Consider the following 8,251-nt stretch of genomic DNA (forward strand, 5'->3'; position numbering starts at 1 on the left):
TTATTAAAAAAAAATTATCCATTCCATTTTTAGTCTTCTATTGGCTGCACAACTTATAATCATTAACAATATACTTTTCTTATTCTATTTTTATATTTCTTTCTCTATTTTCTCTAATTTCTTTTTTGTTATTTTGTCTTTTATTCACAAACTTACAAAAAAAAAAGCAAGGCAAAAGTATTTGTTGAGTAAGGCTCATATTGACCATTTACTGTTATTAGGTAAAAAAGACAAACCAAAAATTGTAAAATGGTCTTTTTTTTGTTAATCAAAACGGGACAAAGTACAATGGAATATATACTTAACTTTCAATTTCAATATGTTTTCAATTGTTTGCAGAAAATGAATATAGGTAATAAAGTATACCTCAAAAACATTGAACATATTGATGATGATTCACATATCAAAGTGCGGGTGGTAAAGATGTGGAACTTTATAAAGAATAATATGGTTTTATCAATTGAAATGATCGTAATGGACGAGGAGGTTGGTTATATTGTTTTTTTAATATTCCACTAAATATTACATATGTTTCAAGCAATAAAATATTTTTTTTGATTTAACAGGGTACAGAATACCATTATCGTGTTTTCAATCAAAATTTTTCCAGATTTGGTGATCTTTTAAAGGAAGGTCAAACATATATCATTATAAAACCCAACATGGCGTCTGTGAATAACGGTTTTAGTGCTACGGGTCAGAAACAAACCATAACTTTGAATTGGAAAACTATTGTAAAAAAATATGAGGATTTTTCAGGTCCGGTGAATGGTTTTGTATTTGTTTATTTTAATTCTATTATCAAATAAAAATGCATAAGAGACTCATTCTTTGGTTAGTTATTTAATTTTATTCCAATAACTTTTATAACTTATGTAATTTATTATACATGTTAGTATTTAACCTAATCTTACTTTTTATATATTATTAAACTTGTGTAGATGTTATTTGACAAATTGTCTCATTTCGGGTACTTGAAACATCAAATCCTAACCCATCCAAGCATTAGATAAAGATGACTATTAAGAACTTAAAGTGAGATTATATATCTTTTATTTCTTTATTATTTTTAGCAAATCACACTTCATCCATCATATTAATTTATTTATTTATAATTACGTATTGTATTTTTTTATGTTAATTTCATTACAGACATGTTTTGTTTGTTTTGTATCAAATCAATTTTGATGTTTTTTTGGGTTTTTTTTGTAATTACTCAAACGTATGTTGCATTATATAAAGTCATGACTTTTATAAAATAGATGTATTTACATTTGTAATTAAATACTTAAAATTTACAAAGTTACTAAAAATAGAGAACATATCCTAAGAAAAACACCACCATTGTACGAAATTCAAGGTTATGGACAGTAAACCTAAAAAAGAAACACATGACGCAGTAAATCAAGGTAAAGTTTTGAAAAAAACTGACGAAGACAGCAACAATTTCTATTAATCTCACGAAATTAACACCATGAACGATGAAGAATGAGTAAAAATCCTACAATGACAATGACGACTGATCGAGACAATGGACTTGAAGATTTGTTGGGATGGTATATTATAATGGCAAAAGTGGCGTTTTAGCCAACAAACGTTTTTTTTCCCACTCGCTCCTTTGTGGTTGTGTCATCATCTCCGTATGTTCAACGAGAATAATGCACCAAAAGTAAGGGTTTTAAAAATCTTCATTTGTAATTAAATACTTATCATTTACTGTGTAATTAAATACCTACAAATCACAAAGTTATTAAAAAATACAATATTACACTTCATAAGGTTTCTAAATTAATGAAATATTATTTTATTACGTAATTAAATTTTAAATTCTATTTAAAATTAACACCGTGGTTTCCAAAGGTTTTAACCTAGTTGTAGCTTGTCAAAAGGTCAAGGTGTGTCTGTTTCCATCAACCAAACTTCCTCCGAATCAGTGAATTTGGAGCCCCTTATAGAATCGTCCACAACCGTTACCCTCCATGAGTGCCCCGTTATTACCGATCCTGAATTAAAGCATGCCGAAGAAAAGTTGGCATCTTCCGATATTGAAACTTTAGATCCTAGGGCTGATCCCTCTTCAAATCCAGGGGAAACTCCCGTTGTTGAATCTTTCAATCTTCTACCTAAAAGTCAAACTTTGACCACTTTGTCTGCAACTATGTGTTTCAACAGAAACTCTTTGGAAGTGGATTTGGGTTTTTTCAGGCGTCAAAGACGAAGTCTACGGTTATGACGACCAGGCCCCTTCTTTTGGAATCAAAGTCTCCATCTGATTCGACTGCCCCTTCTGTGGAAATTCTTGATTCCGACACCTTGTTTGGAGATGATTCTTAGGTTGAATTATCTTCTGATGTCGCGTTGAAGAATCCACAACAAAATCATATGTTTTTCGTTTTTCATTTTACTCTATTTTGTTTTTCCTTTTAGTTGTATAATCTTCTTGACGTGTCATTCCTTCTTCTATTTTTCTTGCAGTTATTCCTTCTTCTGGGAAAGAGGCTCCATTACCTACGCTTGTCACTTTTGCTACTTCATTGCCTGAATTCCAACGTCCCTATGTTATGAATTCTATTCCTAAGAGTCCCGAGCCTGCAAATGATTCCAACGAAGAGAGTCTCAACAGATCTTGTTCTTATTTGATGGAAGCGATTCATCTACCGAGCGAAGTCTCTTGTCACACTCGCAAGCGGGCTAGCATTCTTTCCAAAAAGCAACAGAGGTTTGATGAGGCTTTCCCGACGCTGAAAGGGATGTGCAGTCTTCATGACAAATTGGAGGCGGAAGCAAAAAGTCTTCGCGATGAGGTTCATGGCTTATCTGAGAGGAACATGCAATTGGTTGATAACTTAAGTGATAGCCTCCGCGGTTAGGAAGAGCTAAAATATTTAAATCAATATCTTTAACACACAGTTGATGACGCTATTGGTCGTCACCTGGGGTTGATCCGTGAGCTGGAAGAGAGTAATCAATAGTTAGAATCTTTGAAGTTGCACCATACCGAGACGGGTTCTCATTTGGAAATTTCATGTTCAGGCAAGGATGTGAGCATTAAACTGCTCGAGGAAGACTTATCAAAACTCAAGATTATAGTGTCTGAGAGAGACGCCCAAATTGTATCTTTGGGTGAGCTGCAGGTGTCTGCTAAGCAAGATATGCTTCGATATCACACAATGTTGGAGCAAGGAGTTGTAGACTTCTAGAGGGTATTCCCTCCTTTGTGCATGCTTTATTGAATTCAAGTGACTTTGGAAATGTTAATGCCTCTATCCAGACAGCTGCGATCAAAATGGTCCTCCATTAAGCTTGTGTGGAGATGAAGGAAAAATATTCTGATGTCTTGGATGGGAAGAAGGTTGTCTATTCTTATCCTGATGCCCAACACCTTATCATGGACTGTTTTTACGATATGGTTTCTTATAAGTACTCGTTGTTCGAGCTTTTAGAGGGAGGGAGAGTGGATATTGGTGTGTTGAACGAGAAGGTGGCATCTTTGGATCCTCTTCCTAGGTGTGATGGTGCAAGTAGTAGTTATTGATTTGTTTTTAGGGGTTTTTGTCTGTATGGTTGGACAAAAGAGTTTATTGGATAGTATGTTGTTAACTTTTGTTTTTTGATGTACATGTAACCTTTGCGTATGTTTTGAAAGGTTTTTGGTTCTCCAAATGCATTGGATATTGCATTAATTTATCTCATAGTCTATACATGTTGATGAAGGCCTAATTGAGTCGTGATTTAGCAAACTATGGTAAAATTCTTTGAGTTAATTTTCATGAAACTAAGGTCAAACTATAAGTTAGTCTCCGAGCCATAAGTTTTGAAGACCTACGGTTTATAAAAATAAGGTCGAACCATAATTAGGTAGATCATGGTGACCGAACCATAAAGTGCAAAGACTTTATGGTTAATGGTAAATAAAAATAAGGTTGAACCATGATTTGGAGGATCATGGTGACCGAATAATAAAGGGCAAATACTTTATGGTTCATGGTAAATAAAAATAAGGTCGAACCATGATTTGGAGGATCATGGTGACTGAACATAAAATGCAAAGACTTTATGGTTCATGCGAAATAAAAATAAGGCCGAACCATAATTTGGAGGATCATGGTGACCGAACCATAAAGTGCAAAGACTTTATGGTTCATCCTAAATAAAAAATAAAGTGTAGAGACTTTATGGTTCATGGTAAATAAAAATAAGGTCGAACCATGATTTGAAGGATCATGGTGACCGAACCATAATGTGAAAAGACTTTATGGTTCATGGTAAATAAAAATAAGGTCGTACCATGATTTGGAGGATCATGGTGACCGAACCATAAAGTGCAAAGACTTCATGTTTCATACTAAATAAAAATAAGGTCGAACCATAATTTGGGGGATCATGGTGACTGAACCATAAATTTCAAAGACTTTAGGGTTCATACTAAATAAAAAATAAGGCCGAACCATGATTTGTAGGATCATGGTAACCGAACCACAAAGTGAAAATACTTGGTGGTTCATGGTAAATAAAAATATGGCCGAACAATGATTTGGAGGATCATGGTGACCGAACCATAAAATGCAAAGACTTTACGGTTCATGGTAAATAAAAATAATGTCGAACCATGATTTGGAGGATCATGGTGAGAGAACCATAAAGTGCAAAGACTTTATTGTTCATGCTAAGTAACAATAAGGTCGAACCATAAATTGAAGGATCACTGTTCCATAAAGTGCAAAGACTATGGTTCATACTAAATAAAAAATAAGGTCGAAGCATGATTTGGAGGATCATGTTGACCGAACCATAAAGTGCAAAGACTTTATGGTTCATGGTAAATAAAAATAATGTCGAACCGTGATTTGGAGGATCATGGTGCCGAACCTATAAAGTACAAAGACTTTATAGTTCAATGTAAACAAAAAAATAAGGTCGAAATGTTATCGATCAAAAACTAAAAATTGCATTCAAGGTCATAATCATACGTCATACAAAAGGTGATTGCTGTCTAATGGTATTGATACATTTTTTGATCGACTAGAAACTGGTTCACGATTACTGCTACTTCATAAGTGGAATTTGCGAAGATTTTGCATATTCAATGTTCTTGGAAATCGAATTCCTTCCATGTTTTCCAAAACATATGAGCCGTTCCCCACGACTTCTATTACTCGGTATGGTCCTTCCCAGTCTGGACTTAGTTTTCTGATATGCTACTGCTAACTTACTTCGCTCCTCCTAAGGGATAGATTTCCTACCTTGCATGATGTACCTCTGACCTTGGCATTGTAATACCTTTCAGTGATTTCCTTGTAATCTGCTTGTCGTATAGCCGAGTTACTTCATTTTTCTTCTACAAGATTCATGTTTGTTCGTAAATTTGCATTGTTCGTGCTTCCATGGGGAATCCTATTTTGAGTGCTTCACACTGTTACCTCTATGGGGATAACTGCCTTTATCCCATATACTAGTCTGAACGGCGTTTCCTTAGTCGGAGTGTGTGGCGTTGTTCGATAAGCATGTAGCACGCTTTGCATCATCGACCCAATTTCCTTTAGCATGCCCCAACCTTTTATTGATCCCCTTCACTAGAGTTCTATATGTAACTTCTACCAGCCCATTTTCCTGAGGATGCTCCACCGAAGTGAAGTTATGTTTAACTCCTTTCTCTTGACACCATTTCTTGAAAAGATTTTCCGCAAACTGCTTTCCGTTATCACTGATGATCGTGTGTGGGAGGCCAAAAAGGAAAATTATTTGTTTCTAGACAAATTTTGCCACATTTCTTCCTGAGATTACTGGCGAAGCTTCTGCCTCGACCTATTTGGTAAAGTAATCGACGACCACTATCAGAAATTTTACCCTTACCGGTGCTTCAGGAAAAGGTCCCACGATGTCGATCCCCATTGAAAGAAAGGTCATGGTCTAGTAATGCTTGTTAACTCTATAGGTGGAAGGGTAGGGATATTTGAGTGTATCTGACAATCGTGACACTTCTGGATGTGACCATTTGTATCGCCAGTCATTGATGGCCAAAAATATCCTGCTCGGAGTATTTTCTAAGTAATTGCCCTTGACCCTATGTGTACACCACATATGCCCGAATGTAGTTCACTGATGACGAGTTCTGATATTCTCTTTGTGATACATTTTAACCAAGGGGTGGAATAACCCATATGATATAACCGATCTTCATATATAGTATAACGTGTTTCATTGATTTGAATTTTCCTGGCTTCATTGTCATCCGCGGGTAATATCCTTTCTTAGGGAAAAGGATGTACAACATCATCCATGATTCTTCTTCCTCGGTTATCTCCAATGCTTCTATGATGGGCTCCTGAATTCTCCTTTTCACTAACTTCTCCACTAACACGTTCTTCGAAAGATGATCAAATACTATTGATGCAAACTTACTTAAAGCATCTGCTTCTTTGTTTTCTGGCGAGGTATCTGAGTGATTTCGAACTTTTGAAACTTTTTTACCCATTCTTTCGCTTGGCTTAAGTATTTCAAGATGTGTGCCTCCTTCACCTCATAATCTCCTTTAATTTGATTAACCACTAACATGGAATCACAAAATACCTTTATCTTTGAGATATTCACGCTTCTTGCTAATCGTAAACCTGCAAGTAAAGCTTCGTACTTAGCCTTATTATTTGAGCATGAGAATTTGAATCTAGACGCATTGGTCAGGTTGACAAGGACAATTCCAGCTCCCAAACCATCTTTAATAGAGGCTTCATCGGTATGTAGTGCCCATTCTTCAACATTAGGGGTTGGTATCAACAACTCAGCAGGGGATTTCTCGATATATACCGCTAGTTGATCATCGGGAATTTATGTCAGGAATCTACCAAGGCTTGGCCTTAATGCTAATCCTCGGTTTGTAATTGATATTGTGCTATCCTAATTTGATTGCCTATTTGGTCATTCACCCAGACCTCTCCGGTTGCATCAGAATTTGCTTGATTGGTTGGTTTGCTAGTAGCAAAATGGGATGAGCCTGGATGTACCAACATAGCCGCCTTGCTGCATATACCAAGGATATAACCAACTTCTCAATGACCAAGTATTTTTGCTTAGCTCCGTGTAACACTCTGCTAGCAAAATAGATGGACATTTATTTCATGCTTCTTTTAGCTACCAATACTACACTAATAACCTCTTGACTTGCTGACTGATACATCGTTAGTGGTTCCCATGTGATCGGACTTGCTAGCATTAGTAGACACCAGAGATGTTGCTTTAGCTTTTGGGAAGCATCTTCAGCTTCGTTCGACCATGTGATATAGCTTTCCCCTGTGTGTGTCTTCAATGCTTGGAAAAAGGGCAGGGTCTGTTCGGCTGACTTTGCTAGGAATCGTCCTAGTGCTGCTAGCTTTCCATTGAATGTCCTTTATCGTCTTGGGTGTCTTTGTTTTTAGCAATGCCTCCACCTTCTCTTGGTTCGCTTCTATTCGCGTCATGGTTATGACATGACCGGTGAATTTTCCTTTTTGTGTTCCAAATATACATTTCTTAAGATTAAGTTTCATGCTAGTTTGCCTAAACTGCCTCCATGTTTCCTCTACGTCTTGTAAGAAAGTGTCGTCTTGTTGGCAGCTTTGACCTCCTATTAGTATTTTCACCAAATCTCATGACTCGTAACTCCAATTGACGAGATTCAAAATGTTACAGAAACTAGACAAAATTTTAGACAACTTTCGTGTTTGTGAAAAAGTAGAAAAACATATAAATTCGATCGAATTTTCACTTTGCAGTTTTAGAAAGTCCCGAAAAATCAAAAATGCAAAATTCAATCAAAGACTTAAAAATTCGATAGTGTTTCTAAAAAATTCAGTCGGTTTTTTGAGTTTCATGCTCCTGAAGACTCTGTCTTGTATATATAGGACACCTCTCTTATCAGTTTGAAGGTTATCCGATTCCAGAAGCTCCAGACGACGAAAAAGAAGATTTCTGAGGCGATTTCTCTCTGATTTCAGCGATTTCTGGAGATCTGAAGACTGTGGATCGTGTCTCTCAGTTAGTTTAGTAAGATATAGTAGTTTAATGTTTCTCTTTACTAAATTTTTATAGGATTTTAGCCATGTCTGTCTAAAACCCTAGTTTTCAATTTTGCAAAAGATTAGTACTTTTCATGTGATCAGTTATCATATTTGGTTTTCATTGTGAGCTTCTATCTACTTGTTTCAATTTTAAGCTTAATGAATGCTTGATTTTTAATTATTGTTAGTATGATCACCTAGCTAGGGTTTAATCATTC

At 35.8% G+C, this 8,251-nt stretch overlaps 1 long non-coding RNA gene across 1 annotated transcript; it reads left to right on the plus strand.

The window, feature by feature from the left end:
- Positions 1 to 1,883: 1,883 nt before the first annotated feature.
- LOC145111405 (uncharacterized) lies at positions 1,884 to 3,687 on the plus strand. Its single transcript, XR_013710256.1, has 2 exons — positions 1,884 to 2,334; positions 2,476 to 3,687. It is a non-coding gene; the product is annotated as an uncharacterized LOC145111405 (long non-coding RNA).
- The last annotated feature ends 4,564 nt before the right edge of the window (positions 3,688 to 8,251 follow it).

The sequence above is a fragment of the Lactuca virosa genome, chromosome 5, assembly GCF_052849685.1.
Source record: "Lactuca virosa cultivar CGN04683 chromosome 5, Lactuca_virosa_CGN04683_v6, whole genome shotgun sequence".
NCBI lineage: Eukaryota > Viridiplantae > Streptophyta > Magnoliopsida > Asterales > Asteraceae > Lactuca > Lactuca virosa.